Below are 25,496 nucleotides of genomic sequence, written 5' to 3'. Positions count from 1 at the left end.
GGTGATATGAAGCAGTTCACAGAGATAAGGAGGCGCAATGTTATGAATACACTTAAACGTGAGAACTAAGATTTTAAAATTTATCCTGGCTTCTGGGCAACCAGTGAAGCTGTTGAAGAATTGGGGTAATATGGTCTCTTAAGGGAGTCCAAGTTATGACCCGAGCGGCAGAATTCTGAAGAAGTTGAAGTTTATGGAGAGACTTATTGGGGAGACCAAACTTTTATCATGAATGGCGCATATATGTTTGAATGATTTCAGAGCAGCTAATTATGACTTAGCAGGTTACCTACATAATGTTTATGAGATCACTTCAACAGGAAATGTGGACTCTGCACGAGGATTCAAGCTTTTCATCACTGTAGAAGGGACAGAAATAAGCATTTATAAAGGTATCGCTGACCTTACAGCATTTGTGTTAACTAACTAAAAATTAAGGCAAAATGCCTAGCCAATAAAAAAGAGGTTTACATTATGTATGTGTTCATTAGCTGTAACTGTGGCAAACGGGGGCTTGTGGAAAAACACTGAGAGAAAGCTGGGAGAACCATCAAAAGTGACCTGTAACTCATTCTAAACATGACAGACATATTTGTTATGTGTTGTAAATGCCCTTCATTTGTCTTCTATCTGGGTGAAACTAAAGGAAACAAAAGAGAAATCTAAGGACAGATTACACTGGTTGATTTCAGATGTCAACAACCCGATTCTTGTAAGCCTGTAAGCTCTCCTGTTATAAGATCATTTCCTGTAGCTGATTAGAGATTAAATTCTCACTTCTGTCAAATCTCCCTGCAGTTAGCTTGGAGGGGTGAAGAGAAGACATGGTATCTCACTTGAGTCTGCGTTTCAGCTTCATTGCTTTTTCTTGAGGATGCAGGATTTGGAATCTAAAAGCTACAAATTTTCCTATGGAAAAAGAGGGATGAATAAAAAATTCAAAGACACAACTTTAAAAATAAATAAATAAATATAAAATAGTATGACCCATGACTAAAGGTGTCATTACCCTGTAATTAAATGGAATTTTAATTAACTTTATTTGAAATGACAATATAACCATATTCAGATGCAAATATTTAAACACTTAAACGTAGGTACATATAGGGGGTAAAAAGTCCCCCCCCCCCCCCCCCCCCCCCACACACACACACACACAGACAATCCCCAAAAACAACTTTTAATACATTGAAGTAGTGCGTGAGTAATTTTAAGTACTGCCTTTTCCTGGTAATTTAGCAGGAAAACAAACACCATTTTCCCATCTGACTTAGTACGACGCCGTACTCAGGGTGCGGGTTGCTTTGCTTAACTTACCGAAAAGGAGACACGCAAGTAAACAAGGACAACTGAATAATAGAAAATCCATCACTGACATAATCACATTGATCTATATAACGAATATTAAGTAACAATGTAAAAAAAATGACGCTGTGAAAAAGTCAAGTCACACCAAAATATTGTTTTTCTTTAAAATGACCAGAAATGACGCAGCACTGAAAATGACCTATAGGGTAAAATAATTTCTTTGTTTCCTGGTGTTTATTATATTTGTATGTAAATATAATTTATTTTCAAAATAAAATAGGCCGTATTATAAAGTGAGGTGGAGAGTAATGGATGGCGCTCGCAGGTGCAGCCTGCCTCGAGGTCGCGCACGGCAGCGCGCTCCGGCTCTGCACCGTACCTCCCACTTCCCCAGCTTGTTTAAGTGCTCGCCTCCTTTACTTCAATGAGCAATATTGTTGAAAAGTCAGTGCGCCGCTGAACGCCAGCGGACCACAGTCTTCAAGCACAGCCTGCGCGCTGCAGTGCCATGAGACACCTTCTGGTCTGAACTCCGTGCACACGCCGACCACGCTGCGCTGCAAGAGGAGGTTTCTGAACTTTTCTTGGAGGGTTTTGCATTTGATAGGAACAAAGTGGATAAAACGTCCGGGTAGAAGCTGCTCCAGCGTATTCCTGCGGACTTTGGGTTTCTTTGCCAAGGTAAGCCTTTTTGATAGCCACACTGAAAGTTGTGTGCACAGTGAACTGTGTTGTGGTTCCTTTAATTCTTTGGATTGAAGCGATTTGTATTAAAGAAAATCTGCTCATGCGTTTGGGTGCTGTGATATCGATTAGATGTGCAGTGTTAATCCGTTCTTCTGCAAACTTGGACGCTCCGAAGCACACTCGTAATTAATCCAGCATCGGCTCCTTCTAGTACCTTTTACTCAGCCAGCTCCGGACGTGAAAGCTTCCTTTGTGGTTGTGATTTTGTCAGCATATCCTCGCATTCCTCTCCGCATATACGGGTCAGTATCTCGGGTCAGGATCTGTTGGACAGACGCGCTCAGAGGAGACGCACTTAACAGAAGAGACGCTGAGAGGACCGTTTCCTACAGAGATACATGGAAAACAGGATTAGCTCTTATCTTGGTCGTTGCTTCAGACCGTGTTGGAGTCGCATGTATCGGATTAGAACTCGTTATCTGCCCCTTCACCGTTTCTGTCTCTCCCACCTCTGGCTGCTTGAGACTTTAATCTCCGCAATTAGCTGTTGATTCCCCAGAGACAAATCAAGGTATCACCTCTGGAACATACCGCCAGTCAGTTCAGAGTGATGATTTCATTTTGTTTTCTTTGTGATGTTATCCTGTCAAGCCTGGATATATAAATATATATATATATATATATATATATATATATATATATATATATATATATATATATATATATATATGCACATTTTATTTAGTGGCTGTTTTAAAGAGTTTGCCTTCACTTATATTTTAAATATAAAAGTATGATGATGATCAAAAACACAGATTCCAACTCAAGTTTAAGGACTATTTTATTTTTTTGCGCTTGTCTTTGGTTGATGTTTCTGTAAACTGAACACTTAAAAAAAACTTTTGATATCAATGAAAAACTTTGTAAGTTGAACAAGGTGCTGTCATTTTTGGGATCATGTGGTGTGGATTTCTCACTTTCCCCCCTGACATTTTATAGAATAAGCAACAGAACACAAATGCATAAACCTCTGAACTTGATAATAGAAGGCAAGGAGTCAAAGATTCCTCTAGGGGTTTTGGAAAGCTGTGCTGGGCATTTTACTGTTTTCCAGTCATCCACTTCAGGGTAGCCTGTCATAGGACAAGAGGCAGGGTACAAAGGTTTTTTCTAACTTTTGAAAAATAAACAGTTATTCTAAACAATATTTATATCTTATCCATCCTTATCCTTCTATCTTTTCGATTCATCCATCCAAAAGAGCACTTTTAGTCATCAATATTCATGTCTAAACTCTCTGATACTGCAGTGGTAATATGTAGAAGGAATGCCTGCAATGCATGGCTGACTTGTTGATCTAATAAATCTAGACAGCAATATGCTGAATCTGACCTCCCGTCTTCTCCTTATATTGCAATTCGCTGCCTTCACTGTCTGCTCCGTGATGAGTTTGGGGTAGTATAACAAACCCAGCGTGGAGTATGACTATGGGAAAAGCAAAGAAAGGTGGAGACAGATGGGATGGACAGAAGTGAATACAGGAGAGTAAAGCAAACATTCCTGACGCGGTGTCTCAGCAATTTAATTAAGGTTTCTGGTGAGATGCTGCAGCGAGCACCTCGAGGTGAAGGCTTAACCTCAACTCTCCTCATCTCAAGCTTGGACTAATCCCAGGGGTCAGCTAATAAGTGTTCAGGTCGAGCCACCATGACAACTAAATAAGGGGGAACATGAAGGAAAGTTCCTCCATCAGGGAGTTAATAAGCTCATGAATGAAGTAAAGAGGTACAAGGTGAAGAGGGTCGGTTGGATGGATGTGTGTGTGAGATTTCACTTGTTATCAGCCACACCAGCTAACACCCCCCCCCTCTTAGTGGAGTTTAAATGAGCCCTGTGGTCCTCAGATGTTTCACAGCTAAAAGTAACCATTTATACAGAAGACATTACATTTATTTGCATTTCCACGAGTCTTCCTCTAAGCTCAACATTATTGACTTCTTTCCTAGCCTTAACATCTTGACTCTTTACTAAAGGAGTGAACATAGCCTGTGGATCCAAAAAGTGACTGATCCTTTCTTACTAATGGCCAACAGGTGGCGACCCACCAGCCACGTTCTACAGTAGTGAGCCCACTTCTCCCTTTATTTCTGACCTCAGTAAACCCGTTCTTAACGAGTTCATGGTTTCAGGTGCTAGTTTAAAAATCTTAGTCAATGCAGTCTGATGTTCATTTTGTAAATTATGATTTTGAGCGATAGAGCAGGGTTATGCCTTAGGGTGTGGCTGTCTTGTGATTTTGACTGGCAGTTCGTTACTGTCCCACTCCTGATCGTCTGCTTTCAAAAATCCAAGATGACAACACCCAAAACGCCAGGCCCACAAAATGATGGGTGAAGTCATAGTCGGTACATTCATTTTTATATATTCTAGGTATATAACACTAGGTAGACTTTCCATAATGTGACTTTGCAAATGCATTCACATCCACATAAGTTGAATAACACCTAGCTCTTACACACAAACACACACACACCCCTCCTTTGAGGTTAGAATTTGGTCACTGTACCAAACTTGAGTAGGCTTTTTATTGGTAAACAACATTAGTGACACAAAAAGCGGTACTTATTTTCTAGCCCTTGTAATGAAGTGAACTTCCCTCCAACATCGTGCTATTTATATTTCCGTAGATTTGTAAGCCTCGATGAGCTGGCGGCACTGTTTTTCTTGGCTTTCCTGAATGAAAAGTTTCTCCCTCCCTACTTCATCCTGACACTTTTACCATCCTGTCATTCCTTTCTTGTTTTCTCTGCGTCCGCTGCGTTTTACATGTGCAGATGTGACATTTTTACATTGCAGAGAGACTCCCGTCAAGCCTCACCCTCCTGCTCCCTTGTTCTGGTTTCTTCTTCTCTGTTATCCAGCTTTGTTTTTTTCTGTAAGACTAATGCTTTTTTGTGGCTTTCTCTTTTATGTGGAACAGAAAGTCCCAATTAATCCAAGGTAAATTGTGATAACCACCCTCCCTGTATCATAATCAGTAACAGAATTTGTTTACATTCAGTGACACTTTTTTAAGTTTTGGAGCGTTTTCACACCTTTTTTTACACTCTGTTCTAAATCAATTGACGAGTTTGTAAACTTGTATGTTTTTCCAACAGAGAAAACTCCAAGTGAACTGAAATGCGTCACTACAAAACCATGTGAGGAGGTTTGAGAAACCAGGAAGTAGTGTGAGGTCAGTGCATCGAAGCTGAAAAAATAATGGAAATATTAATAGCACAGTGTTGGAGGAAACTTTACCTTATTACAGGCACCAGACAGTACATACTCTCAATTATATTAATTATACTATATTGCCTATAAAAACTTTAGTCAGCTATTGACCAAATTCAGGCCTGAAGGTCAGATTGTGTCTGAGGTGGGAGCATCAAAGTCAGTATAGGAAGAAAGTGCTGTAGCCTGAACTAGTGGATAATTTTTACTCTTGACATTTGTATTTATCTGGGTGACTTTAATCATTTTACTTCTGGTTGTTACAGTTTGTGTACTTTGCATATCTGCGGTACTGCTGCATCCCAGAATGCACAGCGTTTAGCTCAAATTTGCAGCGTGCACATGGTGTTTGGCTTGGCGCGAGCTCACATTCAGATCATATTCTCAACATAAACGAACCACTCTGGAGTTCGCCTGATACTGGACTGAGACCACCTCCTATCAGGGGTGGTCATTTTGGTCCACACCCAAGTGCCATTACCATGTTCACATCTGCACAAGTGAACCGCACCAAGGGTGGAAATGAAACAGAGTTCGAGTTTAACTGACTCAACAGCGAATGTGCGAAAACACCCTCAGTCTGTTTAGAACTCCAAAAAGCTTTCAACAGAAGCCTTGCAATGGAAAAAATTAATGTAAGAGACCTCATTTGAAACTGACTTTCATCTGCTACCTTGTTTATTTAGTGCTGTTCTGGTGTTTAGCCTTAAATTTGTTTCAGTATACACTAATAACATAGAAATACGTGTCTGAATCTCAAATAAAGTCCAATACTGAGTTTATGTGTGTTTAATTTGTTGTTCATAGTTGTAAGAAATTTTAAAGCATATCTCCTCTCTCGGAAAAATCCATTCCTGGAATCGTTACATTTTCTACAAAAAAACATATCAGTTGAACAGTTGAATATTTACATAGATATGTCTTCACATTGTATCTTTAAACCAAACGCTTTATCAGTATCATCAGCTGTTATTCTGCTGTTATTCAGTTGCAACTGTCATTTCCATCACATTGGTATTTGAGCACAAAGTGTAAAGATAGAGGGAAGAATTCGCTCTTGCTGTTGTTGCAGATGTGCGGTGGGTTGAGCTGCTTGTCAGCTCAATTGAGAACATTTAAGGAAGTGAGGGCTACGCTGATGGAGCAGACGTCCAACATCAAGCCTCCGACTGCTAATAAATCATTCTGCCGAGTTGGGTCATTACGCTGCTCTGGATTTGCTCCCTTTTGTTATTTTAGCAGTTGATGAATGCATTTCTTTCTAACTTAACTAGTGTGATAAATTTAAACAATTTAAGTGTCAGAAAGAGGAACTTGTATCATGTTATTATCTCAATGACTGAAGTATCCTAATTTCCACAGTCACAAAAAACATCTTTGAATTGTTTTGTGCAAAACCTTTAAGACAGCAAATTTGCAACGTCATGAAACACACAACCACTTAAAAAATACGCTTATACTCAATTTACTTTAAAAAAAACCCCAAAAAATCGAGACAAAGATTGTTTCAGTTACTGGAAGTGGATGCCTCTTTTTTTCTTGCAGCCTGTTATGCATCTAATTTTTGCCTAAATCCACTAAAACATTCATTTGAATGACAGGATTTGGGCTATATTGCTAAATTTGGTCTCTGTTTTCAGCAACATTAAAAAAAAAGGCTCACGTTACATCTTTACAAGCCTCCTTGACAGCCGAGGAATTCAAGACTCAAACAACACATAACAACGTGAGGCTTAACACGCTCACCAGAGGGGAACCTCCTTGAGTTTAAACCCTGCCTACTCCCCTTCCACCACCAAGGATGGTTTAGGAGTTGTTACTCCTTTTACTAACCCGTGAAGCATGCCCCCCCCCCCGAACACCCACCCTCACAGTGTGTTGTATAAACACTGGCGGCTCAATAGTCAATAGGAAGGTAAAGAGCGTGACACATGCATGCTCCTTGTAACATTCCTGCGTGGTACCAGGAGACACCAGGAGATGTAAGATGCCTCCAGTAGAACAACTGTGTTGCTTTATGCAGAATGCAGGACAGTCAACCTTCTGATGACTTGAAAATACCTATTTTTCCACTCGGTCATAGCACTTAATGTGTGACGAGTTTAAGAACAAAATCTTAGTATTCAACAAAAGTTCCCCTTGGGGTTGAGACCTTAATAAAACTGCAAAATCAGCTTCTAAAAATGACAATGACCATTAAGCAAGTAAGCATTTTCCTTGCCAATTGAGAGCTGAGAGAATCAGTCTCTGTTCCATATAAAGAAAGCTTTCAAATTCAGACTTGCTCCTTAATCTGCCTTTAAGATAACACTTCACCACCCTGTCCTTCAGTGGGAGATATACCTGAGGGCAAGTGTGTATCTATGTATATGTGTGTGTGTGTGTCTTTGGATGGGGGTAGTGTAGTAGATTAGAGAAAGCCCAGCTTCCAGCCCCCTCTTTCTGAGCCCCTTTCCATCTTTTTTTTTCCTCCTGGGGGCACATAGTCTTGCTTTGCACGCATACACACCCTTTCATTCCCATTCACAGCACAAGTCAACACACACACAAACACACATGGCCTGGGGACTGCAGGGCCTCACAAAGCATTTCAAAGATCAGAGGTCTGGACCTGTGATATTTTCAACAAGTCAGACAGACAACAGGTGAGGACAGAGGCCGTTTGACAAACCGGCATTGTTGCTCAATACAGCCGCGTGCACTAAAGTTGACGTGTGTGCCTAACTAGTTGTACGCATCAGGACTTTTGAAAGATCGCTGAGCCATTGTTAGGTGAGGTGTTACTTTAGGGGACCTCTATAAGTCTGCATAGAGGTGCATGTGTAGTATCGTGTTTACTCTCAGACAGGTAAGACCTGATTTTGTCTGTTTTCAAATCTCCGTTTGCCTATTTGCACAATTCATGAGTGAGGTTTTTTTTTAAATAGAGAATATAATGCACATTAACATAAACAGTTATTCGGTTACATTAAACACCCTCTAAATTTCAGCTCTGTGAGACTGCACAGAGCTGACTACAGATGATTAAGTAGCTTGTAGAAGCACCTTTAGCAGCAATACCTCGACTTGCTGTTGCCTTTCCTGCTCTACATTGTCTTATAAAACAACAGAATTCTGCAAACTACAGAAACTTTTGCTTTTAGACGTATAGTGCGAAATAATGAGAGGATGTGAGGTAAATCTTCTATTATATGTTTCCTAAAATGTTAATGCTGGTCTGTCACAATATTACGCTGCTTAATGCTTGCCTTAGAAGTCAGATATCGGTGCTGGGAGTGACATCACTCCTGTGTTGAGTGCATTTTAGTAGTCAACTTGGAAAAGCAAGGAAAAACAGGACCTGTTTAGCCCCTTAGGAAGGTACAGGCATCCATGCATCACTAGCAATGCAATGTAATGGTTATTATTTTGGCTTAAAAGCACAGCTGCAGCACATTGAAAGGCAGATCCTGGTCAATGCCCTGATATCACTTATTTAGCCAATCACAAATACACAACAGTGACTTTAAAGATTGCAAGTTGTACAGTTTTACTAATGTTAACATGCATTACGTGCGTTGGTCGTGCGGGTGTTGGTGTAAGGCTGGAAGTCTGACCTGAGGGGACGTTCCAGTTGAAAATTCTATCTTGGACCTTAGACATTTCGACTTCAAATGGAGTGCACCAATGGCTCTCAAAGCATGCATTATCTTGGTAGCATTCTGCAGTCTTCTTTGGTGTTGTGTTGTCAGGATTGCACATTTAACTCAGTGAAGAGTTACTGAAAGCTTGCTATGGCAGAATGAAGTCAAGAGTATTCTTAGGACCGATTGCTAGCAAGTTTAGTACCTAATTTCTAGAGCTGGGCTCAGGCCATTGTTTTTCGGTAGGAATCTGGTTTTAAATTTTGTATTTTTAAATTACTAACTTGGAGACTGATATCTTAACTCTAAATAAGACCTTAGAGTTTCCCTGTGATAGCAACAGAACAGTCAGTTGGTACATGAGAGTACTGGAAGGATAATCTCTAGGCGGTTGATCAGGCTTTGGTGTAAGTTAAGGGAGTACCAACAAAAAACCCACAAACCAACTAATTAATGGTTGTTAGTTTCAGGATTCCTCTTTTTAAAATGCTAGGTGAAACTAAACTGGGTATTCCAGCTTCCTCCCACAAACGGAAGAAAAACATAGTCTTTGGTTAACTGGACGTTGGTGTGAATGTGAGTAAAAATGGTTGCTGATGGACTGGGGTGGGCTGGATAGTCCAGGTTGTACCCTGCCTCTAGTCATATGTCAGCTGGGATGGCCTCCAATAGATAGACGGAGTGTAACAGTGACTAATGAATGAAGAGGCATAATTGATCCCTTTGGGGGTAAAAGGAGTTGTGCAACAGTGAAAAGATATCAACAAAAGTTACTGTAAAGTCGGCTGAATCACATCCATGACTGCAGGTGTGATGCTACACTTGTTACCCAAGAAATTCAACAGTCAGACACTTAGTGTCTGTGAATAACATAAATCACTGCTTCGCTGTTCAATAACAGCCTCGGGTGGATTAGTAGCAACTTTATGGGCTCTTTGTATGAATGTTGAGTCTTGCCAGTTATGTTGTAACTGGCAAGTTACCATAACTGGCAAGACTACTGTTATCAATTAACAGAAATTCTTTCATGTAAGAGGATAAATGTCATGCACATGTCAATCCACAATGATGATGTGTAAAGAAAAAAGCTTTTAGACAGTGCTAATCAGTACAGAAGTGCATGCTAGTGCTCATTCATATCTTGCATAGAACTTTTGTTGCCTCTCTCACATACATACTGATAGAAACACACAGGCACGCACAGTCACAGGTCTTCCTTGGGGGCCTCGCTGCAGCTGGCAGGGGATTAAGGGGTCAGGAGTTAAAGGGGGACTCAGTCAACCAGAAGACTGGGACAAGAAACTGACCAAGCAGAAGAAGGACAGGCAAAAAAAAAGAAAGAAAAAAAAAGTGTTGAGTCTGAGTCAAAATTGCAATAGAGGTGATCCAAATAGGAAGAAACTCACTCGACTGGTTTCCGTTTCGCCAGGAGCCTGTGGTGATACTTGGAACACCAAAGCAAGACAAAAGAGTTTGAAGAGGCTTGTGCAACTGTTACTTGCTTGCTTATTAGTATGAGAGCAGGTTAGGGTCACGATGTTCCAAGGTGTGCGGCATTCTGAAAGGTGAAACTGACTGCAGTTAAGTCTGGAATATAAAACCTAGAAATTATTATATAAAGGAAAAGATAAGTAAGCTTTTCACAAGATGATAATATATCTTTCAGATTTTTCTGGCTTCACTGCTTTACAATGCCCAATGCATCTTGGGGTTTTGAACGAAAAAAAGATCAAAGTATTTACATATGTAAATGTTTATGTCTCACACTGCAGTGACAAAAAAAATCAAAGGCCAAAGCGTGTTTTATCGACTCAGCACTGTGTTTGCTGTAAAACGGAAATTCGGATTTTAAATTGAGCAGAGGCTGAGAAGAATTACGCCAAGTAATTATTGTTCATGAGAAACGTCTGTGCACGTCACCACTTTAAAGCTGTTCTTTTTATCTGTAACATGGATAAGATCATGAGGAGGATTATTTCCTGGTCAAGAATGACTCAGCTTTGCTTTTATTTTCAAGACAAACAATGTTTACCTGGGTACAACAACATTTTGGGTAAAAAGTGGCAATCACATTTTATTTAAACTCCCCCGGTGTCTGACAGCAGCTGTGTGTCTGAGTTACTGTAGTCTAACATGCATCTGACTTGGCACTTTACACACATTGCCGTCTCGCTAAATCCTGCATAGCAGAATGTGGCTGTGGGCGAGCCTGTGGTATTTTTAATTTGGACATCTTGTTCACAGATGAATTCCACTTCAAAGAGCGCAGAGGTGGATCAAGAGTTAGCTTTTAGCAGCTTAAACAACAATGGCAAGCAGAGGGGTTCATAGTGGAAATGTAGCCTGTGTATTCAAGTGTATTCATATCGATGCCAAACACGGATGGTATAAGATATGAAAATTCAACTTTGAGTGTATGCTTAAGATGGGACTCTTTTGATAATTTTATCCCCTAAAATTAAAATTATCCACACTTTTTGCTGCTTTGGGGTCTGTTAGTGAATTGTTAGCAGCAAATTAGCAGCTGTTCCATCAATTATTCCGTGGAATTGGAGATGGGTTGCAAAGCAGCCTGCAGATGTGCCGCAACTGTAGGCAGGATTAGCCGTGCCTTACGTCTTTGCATCCAAATGGATTGCATTAAGTATCAGCTGAGCCATGAGTAAAGGTGAGCTGATCTGTTGGGACTGCTGCAACTAATGCTGTGCTTGATTTTGAGACAGCAAATAACGACACGTTTTATTAATCTTTAGGATGCACTAACTAAAATTTGCTCTCAGATACGTGGCAGACTCTGTTTTAAGTTTGTAGATAGGAGCCAGTGTTGATTTACTAGTGTCTGTCAAATGTGCTCTACATTAGCTGTGACTGCTGGATAAGACACTCCATAAACATAGACAGACCAATGCAAAGTCCAAAACAAGCAGTCAGCAGGTCAGGCAACTGCAGAAACCTTATTCCATACCACGGATGAGGCCAAGACACACCAGACTCCCTTCCCCAGAACAGATGGGATATATTAGACAGACTGAGGTTGCAAGGATTGATGGAGCAGTTTCACAGGCTCAATTGCAGCAGTTTGGTCTTAATATATCTGTGCTGAGTCTTGATTGGGTTGCTGTTCAGTTCACAGACTTCTGGCGTTCACTAAACCCCCTCCTTAGTTAAATTTGATGGCTGCCATTATTCAAAGGGATAGAAAAAGTGTGCATATGGTGGGGTTCAGGATGGGATGTGTCCTGCTAAACCCAGAGTTTGCCAGTAAATGAAGGTGATAGATAACCTCACGCACCATTAACGTTAGCTGTTGTTCTTTAGTCTTCATATATGGTACTCTGCAAAAGTCTTGGTCCACCCCTTTATTTCTTTATATTTTGTGTCCAAGGAGCCAGACGTAATTGCTTTTTAATCATGGTCTTGAGCAATAGTTCTCCAGGTTTTCTGAAGGCCTTTCTTTTCACTCATTTTCAGTCGAGTCCTTGAAAACGAATATTTTCAGAGGAATGTTTTTTTTGTTTGTTAAGGCACTCAACACTGACCTATGAATCATTCAAACTTAAAAAAGGCGCCTGTCTCAAGGAATAAGCTAGTATTTTGTCATAAATTAGATTTTTAGGCACCTTGTTACTTGTACCCTGTTGCACAAACACAGTTTGTCCCCATTTATTTGTCAAATTGTGAACATAACACAGTTTGACAAATATAAATTGTTCCAAAGATTAGGAGCCACCACTGAAAAGACTGTCGCCTTTTTCTGTAGAACATTTCCTGAAAAACTTCCAAGCTTACTGGAATTGTACAAACTGTGTTTTTTACAACTCTACAAAAAAACGTTTTTAAGGCCAAAGACTAAATCCCTGCACCCATTTTCCAAGCAAAATATTAAAAAATGAGGAATAAGAAAGAGCAAAAGATCTTTAGGTGTTCTTTGTTCCTTCATTATTCTGCTTCAGTGAGTTTAGTTGTGAGAAAACACTAAGAAACTAAAGCTTAATCTATAAGGGTTGCTAAACGTTGCTAGATTTTTCAAAATAATTTGCACATTCTTGATGTTGTAACATAAATTGTTCTCATTAAAACAGTCGACTTTCGCCATTTTTTTTTAATGCAGGGATCTTTAAAGAGGCCTCAGAAGTTGCCAGATCTAGAGGGAACGTCACTATGTTTGCAACACTATAAAGAGCTGCCAGTTCTAATTTAGAAGTTGTTAAACTGAGATTAAACTGATTGTAGCATGGAGTGATTTCATGTTTTTCAAACTGAGCTTTTACCCCCTCTAACCAGTAAGAAGATCAGAGACAAACCAAATAAACTTACTACAGATTTTCTTTGCATGCCTTGCATGTAAAATGACTTGTAGATAGAAATCTAAGAGTTCATACAGGATCCAAAGGACTTTAAACTCCGTGTAGTCTGTCAGCTGGAGATAGCAACACAGGACAGCTGAATAAGCAGACACCAGAGCACATTAAAGTAAAAAGTGCACATTGACTCAGCCTTGTTCCTCTAGTTGAAACAAACAATTTTTTTTATAAATGGAAGCTTTACATGTTGTATTTTAGGAACTTTTGTCTTGTCTTGTTGTCGTACTTTCTACAAACTGATGCTTTCCTAACTAAAATAGTGTTATTTTAAATAACCTGAGCATTAGAGTACTACGCTTGATTGCTGTCACTGGCCTCTTTCAGCTTCTGTGAAACAGAGATGTGAAGCAGATACCATCAGCTGCTTTGCAAAAGTTAACACTCTGCAAATTAACTGTTATAGGTACCTACAATATATATCAAGTCTAGCTATTAAATGGAGCTGGCATACATAAAAAGCCAGCCTTATTTATCCCATCAGTGCAAAATCAAAGGAGGTTACTTGTGGCTTCAGTGGGAGTCTGTGTGTATGTGTTGCAATTGTGCATTCACACTCCATCCATCTACATAAACACGACACCATTTTTTCTTCCTGTTCCTTTTCCAAACATCCCTCCGAGCCTCGAGGCTTTTCTGAGTCGTGTGTCAACGCCTGGCCTGCAGTGAAGCGTGTCAGCACTGCTCCTTCACATTTGTCTTCCCAGGAGTCTGATTCCAGCACGCTGTGCATTTTACTGCAGACATGCAGAATGGCATGTCTGTTATTTAAAACAAAAAAGAAGCACTGGATTTGTCGCAGATAGGGCAGCATATGTGGAATTTAAATGTAATAAAAGTTTTCATGTCTTGTTCACCATTCTCCAGCAGCTACAGTGTTCTTTGCTATTGCACAGCAGTGTGACATGTGACTCTCCAGCATTCATATTTTTAGCTTCAACTAATGACTTTGTAGCATTTTCCACTTTTTTGCTTTCATGGATCTTTTTGTGTAACTGCTGTTAAATCAACATGCTGTCATTCTGCACCACAAGTTAAATTAAACCAGTTTGATTTGATTCTGTAGCACACTCCTTAAAAACAGTTTGTTACAAAAACAGTTTGTTACAAAAACATACGGCTACTGCTATTAACAGTACAGTACAGCCAAAAGAGGTGATGATAATCAGCCAGTCACAATTTTTGTAATGTCTAATAAGCTTCCTTTTCCACACACCAGTGGCTGTAGCAATTACCTGTTGATACGCTGAGTGAAGTGCTAAAACTATGTAGTTTTGTCTGACTGCTTCACAGCTACAGCTGCTCAGTGGCATGGGTATTAGAAGTCGTTCCTCCAAGCTAAATTCTTTATTGACTCTCTTATTGTTTGGAAATCAATTTTCTTGGACTCTGTTTGACATCAAGTGACATAGTGTCAGGATCAGCTGGTCGATGGTTAGGTCAGTCTGCTCTCATCCGATCTATTTTCACTGGACAGACAACCATGAGCATTACTTTATAAGGGAGAACATAAAAAGCCTGTCAGATTAATAATTTTTGGCAGCGGGAGGAACAAACAACCTTTGAAACCACCCTTTACTTTGAGTTCTGTGGAAGTGCCAAAACCTGTTAGCACCTGCAAACTTTATGTTTGTGTTTACTGAACTTTTGCTGATTGTCACCAATCTAAGTAACACCTTGTTAAAAACGAATGGGCCAAATGTGAGGTTAAACTTTGCAAACATTTGCATATTAAAATGACGTTAACGCCATAACTGCATTAACGCGGCAAATCTCCGTTAGCGAGTTAATGCGGATCACCCCGTGCGTGGGGCTGCACGGTGCTAAAGCGTTAACGAGCTAACCGTGCTAACGCTGAAAGCACTATTATATATTCTAAAGCATAAAGGAATAAAGAAAACACTTGGAATGATTACCATTTATTTTAGAAGGGTGTTATATGTAAACAAAGGCATTTCTTTTCCTTTTTCCTCCACATTCCAAAGATATGACATCACAACGTGATTGGTCTGTTGTAATATTGATCCTGGACAAACATTATTATGATGATGAAGAAACAACACCAACACTGAGCGCACTATATATGCTGTAGCAAATTAAGGTAATCTTGATTTAAACACTTACAGTACATCCTCCTCTACTTCAAGCAGTCGATCGGTTAAAGAGACGATACAGCTTTACTCATCACTGAAATCAACATATTTTTGGTTAGCTATAATACTAAAGTCATAGTTTTGCAATGTGGGGCCATCAAAAAAAAGCATGCTAGCAGCGATAACAGAAATGAATCGGTTGCACACAGAGGCAAATTTCTGATTTAACCTATTCCTTTTTCTGTATAGTTTGCTGTTTAACATCCATCACATTCCTTCTTGAATGAAAACAAACCTAAGAAGTAAGACAGACTGTTAACATGACCTTTGACCTCGTGACACTACATCATTCGTTGGACGACTTAAGTGGTTCGACTCGCAATCTTACACTCTGCGGTGCACCACAGTAAGTTATAGTCACTTTACTGCAGACTGACTGGAAGGCAGTTACCGGTTATTCGAGGTATGTGATGATGAGTTTGATTATCTGTGAGCGCTGATAGTGAGGCAAGCACAAACAGATAGAAAACCTGGTTCCTGCCATTATAAATGGTGTGCTGGGAAGATGAGTAATTTAGAGAGTGTGTTTGTTTGTGTGTATGTTTCATACGCATATATTTCCCGTCTCTCACCGACACAAAGGCTTCTCAGCAAAGTCGCCCTCCCAGGACACATTTTATGTGTCTGTAGCTGCGTTCACACTGTGGAAATGCTGGCAGGGAACAGGTCTGGTCTTGTAAAGCTGATAGAACAGACGGCCTGGTTTAGCTCTGAACAGCACTGCAAAGAGTTAAAAATCTGTTCCTGTGTAAAATGCAGCCTTTGTTTCTGGGTCATGAACCAGTCAAGGTCAGTGGCTTTAACTGAGCCAAACAAACATACACACAGTACATACACACATTCAGTTTGCACTAATTGATTCCCCTTCCAGCAGGGACAAGAATGGGCTTGTGTGTGTGTGTGTATGTGTGCGTGTGTTTATTTTAAAGCATCTGTCAGGAGGTAAAGTAAATAGATAAGTGACAAAGTAAACACTCATCCCACATCGATGCCAAAATCGTTCTTTAGTGATGCACGTCTACATACAAACATGAACCGCTTGTGCCTCATATTAATGGGTTTTTCAGAAGGTGAAATTTGATCTTTAGATGTGTGACTGTAAACAACAACACTGCTTCTGATTTTTCACCACCCCAGTGAAATTTCCGCACAAATTACAGAGTACATTTTGGTCAAGCGAGAACTCCCATGACAGTTGCGCAAGCGGTGCTCTAGCATCCGAAGCTTGTGGTGAAAATAAGTTCCGGCATGTTCACAGAACAAATTTGGTTCTATGTAATATTTTGAACACTAAAACATAAAGAAATATAACATAATATAAAGAAATGTCTGAATAAATATAGTGTAACATGCTGGAAAAAGAGAAGCTGGTTGCATATCACCTATATGCAGGTAAACGAAAGTATATAGTAAGAACATTTCTTTGCTTTTCTGTAATTATTTCAGCCCTTTTGTATATGTATAAAAGATTATTAACTAGAATATTAGTTGGATAAGCTAACATAATCAGCGTGAGCCAAAAATAAATAAATTCCCAGCGTTTGCACGTTTGCAGAAACCGGGGTCTGACTTAAAGTCAGGTGAAAAAACCTGAATACACGTTTTTAATACACTTTCTCCAGTAAGCTAAAAATGTTGTGGAAATGAGACCTCCAGTTTCTTCTAAATTAGACTGAATAAGTATTACGTTAACATCCTCAAACTAACTTCACATCCTCAAATTTATGAAATGTGAGGCTACAACAAAAAAGAGGTCAACACAACCCTAAATTAGATAAGTGGTTGAGGAAATCGTTGGATGAATTAATTTTATAACTGCTTATCCAACTAAACTCTTTCTAAGCATACTAGGAGTAACTATTGTTTCTTTTTTCTGAATTGAGCAGTTTTTGTCTTATATTAGGCCTGATTCCAGGACAAAATAACTGGGTTTGCATCAGAAGTTAGTGAGGGCGATTGGCTTACTAGACCTAGCCTTAGAAAAAACGAAAATCAAGTTGTCATTTATTGATGTATATTGAGTTGTCAAAATTCATCAGGGTACAGGTGAGGTTAAATGTAGTTTTCATGGGGGGGAAGATTTAAAGTTATGGACTTGTGCGTACCCCAGCTGAAATAGGCTAAAAGGCAGCTGTACACCCTGGACAGGTCACTAGTTCAATACAATCAAACACAAAAGTGATTATAACCCCTAAAATCAATAATTATCCAAGATAATTTTATTGTTGGGTTCTGGTAACTCAAAGTTAGTTGAGTGCATATGAATGGGATACTCTGTACACATGGTTACAGATGGTTCATGTGGACCAGTAAACGGCCAATTAAGATAAGCTTCAGTTCGAGTTTCTGCTTTCTTAACATTCTGTCTCTGTGTATGTTTGCGGTGATGAACCAAACAAATGAAATTAGTCTGAACCAAACCTGAGCTTGATGTCTCAAAGTGCAGATAAGCTGTGAAGATGCTATCTGTCTTAAACTTGCACAAACCGGAGAACAGGCCTCTACCACCCGACTTTTCCCTCACAGTCATGCCTAACAGGGACCCTGCCAGAGGGCTGAACACACATGAGGGCGCCCTGTTGGCAAACAGGCAAACATCAGTCAGTAACTGGGGTGGAGGTAAGGGAGAAAGATGAAGGAGGAACAGTTACATCACACGTGTGTTTAACATTAAAGACGTAATTTGTCATATAAAATAATGATTGTAGGATGCAATAGAAATGAAGATGGGGCGGGCTTACTTAATTGAGAAAAATGACAGTAAAAATCTCAGAGAACCTTGGCTCTTTTTCAAAAGTCTTCATTGCTGTTGTGACTTCTATCACTGTCTTTGCTGCAGAGATTCTGTTTACAGTGAACAGTGCTTTAAAGTGAGCGACAAGTGACTGCAGGCCAAGAAGTGATAGATCCAAGGAAGGTGAATGAGGAGGCTCACTGCTTCGGGGTGACTCTACAAACATTTCAAAAAGACAATAGCAAGTTACGTGTGCGTTACTTATATCAGACTTGTTTTTATGCACTTACTCTTGCTATAAGGAAAATACCCACAAAAGGAGCATCTGGAGGATTACATACCTCACTGGGACGGTTTAGAAATTTTTTTACAAATAGTAAGAAGAGAAGGTGGGTGAAAGAATAGGCATGCTTGTATGGGTTGTGCCTGTTGCCCTTTGCCTGCTGGCACACCTGTGTGAAGCTGACTCCAGGTGACAGGCTTATTTACAACTGTTGATTGACAAAACAGATTTGGAAGCACTTGAGCGTGAAGACATGCACACAACCTTCGATTTTGTGACTTGTTTGCTGCTCCAATTGTTACATCAGAATACCCAACTGTGCTTGTGGTGCCTCATTGCTGATGTTGAGGCTTCAACTCTGTGGAAAACCCGGTGTCACCAACATTCACCCTGAATGCAGGCATGTGGCCAGTGTACCACAAGTAAACACATCAAGAAGAAACAAAAGCATATCAAGATACACAACCTTTGCTAAGCTTCTAGAAAAGGTTGTGGCTAAGCAACTTTTGGCAGCTCTAGATAAACATGGCATTTACAATAAGTTTCAGTCAGGTTTTCATCGATTTCACTCCATGGAGACAGCGCTTCTTAGGGTCTCTAGTGAAAGCCTGGTGAATAATGATGCAGGAAAATGCTCTGTTCTACTCATGTTGGACCTAACATCAGCTTTCGACACAGTTGACCACCACATCCTCATTGAAAGGCTGAAAAATCTTTCAGCACTTTGTGATTCCGTCTTGAAAGGTGCTATATAAATAAAAATGTATTTATTTATTTATTTACACAGACATATTCTTCTAGTTAGCAAAATGAATGAAAGTTCAGTTTGTGTTCTGTTAGTGTGGTGTAGAGCTGTTTGATGAGTTAATAGCAGCAAGGCACAATAAATGTGTTTTCTGCCCTAGATTTTCTTATATAGCGCTTTTCTACTTCAACTGAGCAATCAAGGTATTTTTTACTATAAGCCTCATTCACACAGTTACACACACATTCACAGAAGTGAACTCAGTTGTACTCTGACAACTTGGGGTTCAGTGTCTTGCTTTACTTCAAACATGCAGTCTGGAGGAGCTGGGATGTGAATCACTCTGAGCCACAGCTGACCCCAAGTTTGAAGAGTTTACATCCCTGGGGTGAACCGTGAATGTTAAGGGTGATTTGTGACAGGAGTAGTGAAACGGAAGGTTTATAAGTTGATAGTGAGATCTGCTGGAGGCAGTGACACAGATAAAAAGACAGGAGGAGATGGAGGTGACAAAATTGAAAATGTTAAATTTTTCACTGGAAGTGACCAGAGTGGATAGGATTAGAAATTAGTACAGCTCAGGTTGATCAGGTTGGAGATACACTTAGTGAAGCAAGGCTGAAATGGTTTGGACATTTGCAGAGGGATAGTGGATTTACTGGACCAAGGATCTTGAGGATTTAGCTGGCAGAAAAGAAGAAGAAAAGAAGAAGACCACAAAAGAGGTTCATGGAGGAGGGGAGGACATGCTAGGGATCGGGTGGAATGAAGGCAGATTATCTGCTTTGGTGAACCCTAAAGGGAGCAGCAAATAGCTCCATAGCACCTTCTTGTTATGCTGGTGGATCAGACACAAAAACAACATAATTGCTTTTAACTTCACTTGGTAAACACCTTATCACCTTGGTAAACACCTTTCATCACGTTACCTTATAACGTGATGAAAAAAATGACTCTTTAAGGTTTGCCAGGCACAGAGAGACCAAAATGCAGTTCAGCAATTATCATTGTTGAAAGGTACATCTGGGGCATAACAGATGTGCTTGTTAGAAATTGTGTCCTAGTAAGTCCTGGTAATGGCTAAGATTCTGATTTTAAAAAGTAGATAGCAATGAAGAGTAATAAAGCCAACCAATTCTTAAGAATCATTCAGTCCCTGTAAGATTAGCCAAAGTATCTGCACCTATTTAAAAACAAAGTCCAATCAAATACAAAACGACAACAACACTAACACTGTTCTACTGTCAAGTACTTGTCAGTACAGCTCTGTTTGGATTTACTTCAGGAGGAAATCTAAATCTGTTCAGATATTCTTCTGTATACATTTGCCCATGAATACCTCAAGCTAAGCTTACCTTCTAGTATTCTACTGGGAAGGGGACTGGATTTCCTTACGGAAATGTTCCTTAAACCCACAGATAGGACTCAAGGTCTAACAGGCAGCCGCAGCACACTGCTCTGCATTTTCAGCATAGCAGGAGCATAACTGGAACACTTCCACACCTTAAAACACCACACCAAGGCATTGGTGAAACCGCCAGAGGCCAAAACCATCCACAAAGCTGACTGAGGTTACTTTGTTCAGTGCTTCTATAATGGCTTCTCCTGGTAATTACACATCCTCTGCACGAATCTCATATCTACAAGGCAATAACCAGGTTAATTGTCATTATGTGCTGGCAGACTTAAAGTCATAATACTTTCACTGATAGATTTTTGTTTACAGGATACTGCAACTCACCCATTGTAAGTTACTAGAGGGCAGATACTGGATCCCTACTCTGGCTTTTCAGCTCAAATTGCCATTTATCTGATATTTCAAACCTCATAATATATCTGAAGCTACCCTTACCAGTGTCAGAAAGGTTTTCCTATCATACAATTTAGCTGGTATGTAACTGCTTCTATTAACAGTACAAAAGCAGGTACGGTTAATGAGAGACAGAGGGGAACATAGTAAGAGGAGTCACAGATACGTCTCTAAGTGTGGAGCTGCTACTTTGCCAAAAACAATGGTTCTATTAAGAGTACACAGAAGAACAAGTCAAGGAGTAAATGCAGTTGAAGAGAATGACAAAGAAATATAAATTGTATTTGTACCTAAGCTTTTAATGTAATTTATTTATCGTGGCTTTCATGTGGCTCATTGTGCATGCGATTCTTCTTCATCCTAATATAGATTGTCAGCACATGTGATGCCAAAAACCTCACAGGCAATGACTAACTTTGTGGGAATGTTTCTTTTATAGTTTCGATCATTAAAATGTATTATTTCACATTAAAGGACTGCACGAGACTCAATACTTCAACAGATTGCTGCACTGTGCCAGCTCACAGCTGCTGTGCAAAGTAAAAAATCCTAGCTACAGTACAAGACTACTCCATATGGAGAATGAGAGGCTCATCGGAGACAGCTGATTATCTTTCTCTGTTATTTTTTCACACAGAAGACTTTTTAATTAATTATATTTGTAGAGGAAAACTACTACTAAAGTACTACTCCCATGAGTAAAAATCAAATCAATGGGAAAACAATACAATATATAAACATTTCCTTTGCGTTTTGTAATTTTTGGATTGTCATTTATAGTTTTTGGATGATTTGTATTTACAGTCATTGCATTGGTAATCTCAGACCATAAAGCCCTGATTATATATTCATTTAATCTCACCCAATGGTATATATTAATCTAATCTTCTGTTAATTTTTTTTACTATACTGATACTTGGGTTATGAGAATAGGTGATGCAACATAAATCCAGCTTGTTGACACTCTATCCAGATAAGACTGATGCAACTCTCCGTTATATGTTCCTAAGGCAAGAAAGAAAAGACGTCACGTCAGGCTCAGATTAACAAACTAATCCTAGAAGTCATCATAACTTTTGAGGTCATGGTAAAATAAAGAGACTTGCTCAACCACAAAATCCTTTACACAACTGAACTTTCATGCAGCACGCCCATCAGAATAACATTTCTATTTACTTTGTGTGTGTTAAGCCTTAATCTGTTTTATTTATAATATCCTTACACATGTTTGTCCATGTGCTTTCACATTCCTGTGCAACCCCAGTACAGTACAGATACAGTGCATGGCTATAATTGATCTTCTTACAAAACAGTTGTGGGGTAAGAGTTTTAGAAAGAAAGACCTTGTTAAACTGATTTTACTGGTAAGCTTTTCAAGCATGAGGTAACACGATATTCCTCTTTGGAAGATTTGGCACCACTAAATCAAGACTCCTTTATTTTCTAAAAGAAAATGAAGTAACCTCCCTGCAGAACAACTTTTTAACACAAATTTATGATCGCCACTTTACTTCTTTGTGCCCTCACCACTGATGTTTTTTCTTTCACATCTGCCAGTCTCTCCATCATCCAATTTAGTGTCAGGAGAAAAACAAATGTGAATAATTTGCTACCAAAAGCATTTGTGTTCTACATAATTTATCTAAATGACTGCTCAATTATTTGCACTTTTACACAGCTGTTGTAGTTGGTTCTTTTTTTTTTTTTTTAGCAGTTTCTGTTTACCAATCCTCATAATGCTGGTACACAGCAAAATCTCCAGTGTTAAATTAACACTGGAGATTTTGCTGTGTATGAAGTGTAATTAATACCAGTGTTTTAGGTAGCCTTCACCACCTAGCTGTCCTACTTTCTTTGACATGTAAGTACTTAAACTGGATAGGAATAAAGAGTAAAGACAATAATTATTCAATAATTAAACAACAATGTTCTAAATTTATTCTGCCCTTTTGCATTGGTCATTTATCTGGATATTCTAGCCAAGAGGGAAACGCAGCACAGCCTTTGGTAGCAGTAAGAACAATGCAAATTTCCGTAATTTGCATATTAGCTTTCAACACGAGCAATCTTTAACCTTCAACATACTATAAAATTTGCCATTATAAAGTTTCACAACTCCACAAATAATAAGATCAAATACAAAAGTTGTTTGACATTTGGATGATCTCCCCTTCATGGTTGTTTCCTTGTGCGTCTCTGGAATATTTCTAGTGCAGTTGCTATTTGTAAAGTTTCTGATATGACTATCATCTCAAGGGTCATCATGATAATCATTGATAAGAGCAGCATCTACCTCTACAATCTAGTGACCGAATGATAGTTTTCAGTGGGAGAAATGGCAGTGCAAACCCCCTAAGGTCATGCGTCAGATAACAAGCTTTCTGCAAAGAGTGTTGTTTCCATTGTTGATCTTCTTATGATCCTATTCTTGACAACTAACAGTGGTATACTTCTCTTTTGTACAATACAGTACAGCCAGCCATAGCAAGGGGGAGAAAGAGGGCAAGAGAGAGAGAGAGAGCATATGTTCTTTTTGAGGTAAATTATAATTCATAGCAAGTACCAATTTGAGGTTTATTTTTCATTAATTTCATTGCTGACATTTGGGAAAATAGTGACATCAGTCCAATAAAGTTTGATGGACCAGAAGTCATAGCAACAAACCAAAAGCAGAGCAGAATGTTTTGTACAAGCCTGCTCAGGTTTCTTGAGGTTGTTGTTATGACTTTTTTAAGCCATGTAACTGTTCTGCGGATTTTCAAAATAAGGTTCAACTTATAATAATGCTGCGGAATTTCTTTCTTATGTCGTCAAGTCACCATAGTTGTGCTTCTACAGGACCAAGACTCCTTGCACCTTGCTTTGAGAGAATACACAACACAATCATGTTTGGGTTTTGCCATGCACTTTAAGTTTAGATGAGTGAGTCTTTGTATACAGCAAATTGTGGATGAACTGTGGCAGGCGTCAACGAACCAGCTATTTAAACATCTTGCCTCTCACACTCGTTCTCTGCAATTCCCCATCTCCATTTATTCTTGCTGCCCACTTCTTATCACAGGGGAGGAGTAAAGTTTATGTGGGCCTTTCATTCTGTCTCACAGTGAGAGATGGCTGCAGTGTATTGTGGGTAACAAAATCCAGCTGTGTTGTAGACTCTGTGTTTGTGTGTGTCTCCTGGCGTGAACATGTGCAAGAATGTGTGCGTGCCTGTGTGAATACATTCAGAGGCCTGTGAGTTGCTGTTCTGCAGGTCGGGTGTGTGCCGAACTGTTTAATTTTCATCTTCTGATGAGCACGTTCCCCTTTCAACACACAGCCTCCATGGCTAAGGATATGCTGTGTGCCATTAAGTCCTACTGTGACAACAAAAAGCAGTGACATTTAATTATACACGTACGAAAGAATAAAGAGAACTGGTTTTGCAACAAGTTCTGTGACTGCAGCGTAATGCAGGATTACTTGCGTGCACTGTGTATGTCCATTTTTTTGGAGTGCTGTGCTTGGCAGATTCTTGGCTTTATGATGTTGGCACCCGGTTAATATCAGACAGCAGAAGAAACAGAGGAACTTAAAGTGCTTATGTTGAGATTGAGCTTTAAGCTTTCCTTATTTCCCCTCCTACTTATCCTGTCATTCCTTTGAAATTTCAAAATAGATGAGGTGTTTGTGAAGCAGAAAGTTAAGAATAAATGTGCTTTCCTGTAAGCTCTTTGAAAATATTATGTTTAAGGCATTTCATTTGGCCTGCCACAGTGGTGTTTAACACTTATCTAAAAGCCTTGCCAACTTATTTTCCTTTTACTTGACTGAAATTAACAATGGTCAAGATTAAACAAAGATGTAGAAAGTAAAGCATACACAAGTTTTAATAATTTACATTGCTGCTGTCTGACATCAGGTAAGTTTTATAAGTCTTGGAAAAATATTTCTGGTCAAAAAGGTCAAAAGACATAATGAGACAAGGTTTTGATAGATGACTGAAAATTATTTACACCAACTGATATTGATAATGGATTGGATTTATATAGCGCTTTTCAAGGCACCCAAAGCGCTTTACAATGCCACTATTCATTCACTCTCACATTCACACACTGGTGGAGGCAAGCTACGGTTGTAGCCACAGCTGCCCTGGGGCAGACTGACAGAAGCGAGGGTGCCATATCGCGCCATCGGCCTCTCTGGCCAACACTAGTAGGCGGTAGGTGAAGTGTCTTGCCCAAGGACACAAAGACCAGGACAGAGAGCCCAGGGATCGAACCGGCGACCTTCCGGTTACAGATACGCTTCCCAACCTCCTGTGTGTTGATATCAAACACACAGCTACAGTATTGTAGCTACAGCTTGTGACAACATTATTACAGTTTTTCTCAAATGTTAAAACACAAAAGCCAATCCTGTAACCCAAATGACCAGTAGTCTAAACACATTTACTAAATGTAGCCACCATATTCCAGTACCATAAACACATGTCACATGAAGACACAATTCACAAAACACAACCCTCTGTACTCATAAA

General features: G+C 39.5%; 1 protein-coding gene across 2 annotated transcripts in view; it reads left to right on the top strand.

Moving 5' to 3' along the window:
- The first annotated feature begins 1,753 nt into the window (after positions 1–1,753).
- The window catches only part of LOC146630189 (vasorin-like), a 47,036-nt gene continuing 23,293 nt past the window's right edge, over positions 1,754–25,496 (top strand). The window contains exon 1 of one of the 2 annotated variants that reach the window (XM_085356790.1): positions 1,754–1,989. The gene's annotated coding sequence lies outside the window, so the exon portion shown is untranslated. Of the gene's footprint in view, positions 1,990–5,007; positions 5,231–25,496 lie in introns of those variants that run through there. The other variant, XM_085356792.1, reaches the window with a different exon arrangement.

The sequence above is a fragment of the Diplotaxodon limnothrissa genome, linkage group LG6 (genome assembly GCF_057381915.1).
Source record: "Diplotaxodon limnothrissa isolate DT_005_m linkage group LG6, D_limnothrissa_male_GT1.1, whole genome shotgun sequence".
NCBI lineage: Eukaryota > Metazoa > Chordata > Actinopteri > Cichliformes > Cichlidae > Diplotaxodon > Diplotaxodon limnothrissa.
This window is presented reverse-complemented; position numbering and strand designations above follow the sequence as displayed.